This window comes from Anneissia japonica, unplaced genomic scaffold (assembly GCF_011630105.1).
Source record: "Anneissia japonica isolate Jap-2015-1 unplaced genomic scaffold, ASM1163010v1 scaffold2471_len1564793_cov202, whole genome shotgun sequence".
NCBI classification, from domain to species: domain Eukaryota; kingdom Metazoa; phylum Echinodermata; class Crinoidea; order Comatulida; family Comatulidae; genus Anneissia; species Anneissia japonica.
Window position 1 is genome coordinate 3,226 of NW_022709610.1, and position 508 is coordinate 3,733.

Sequence of the window (508 nt, forward strand, 5' to 3'; positions counted from 1 at the left end):
GTGTTTTTTTTTTTGTTTATTTTTTTTAAGTGGAAGGCCTCTGATAGTACAATTTTCAAATCATTATTGTAATATTTCATTCATTAAGGTTGAATAAATTTATCTGGTTCCACGGTTATATTACTTAGAGTTTTCCTTAATAAAAACGAATGGGTGTCCAAGAACGAACATTGAGGTACGTCAGGTTGCATTAGATGGAATAGTCGACACTACATTGACACTGGTAAACTGTAAGCGAATGGTTGGTGAAATACCATTTTTGAAGTGGAAGGCCTCTGATAGTACAATTTTCAAATCATTGAAATACTGTATTTCATTCATTAAGGTTGAATAAATTCATCTGGTTCAGAGGTTATATTATTTAAAAAATTAAAATTTTCATTTTTTGTTGAACGTCCTCCCCACCCCCCTTTCCAATTTCCCCACCCCCAAAAATCACGCTCAAGTAGTTAAAAATCACCTTACTTTGTGAGCTGGCACCCCGTCAGCTTATCATCTGTCTCTTATA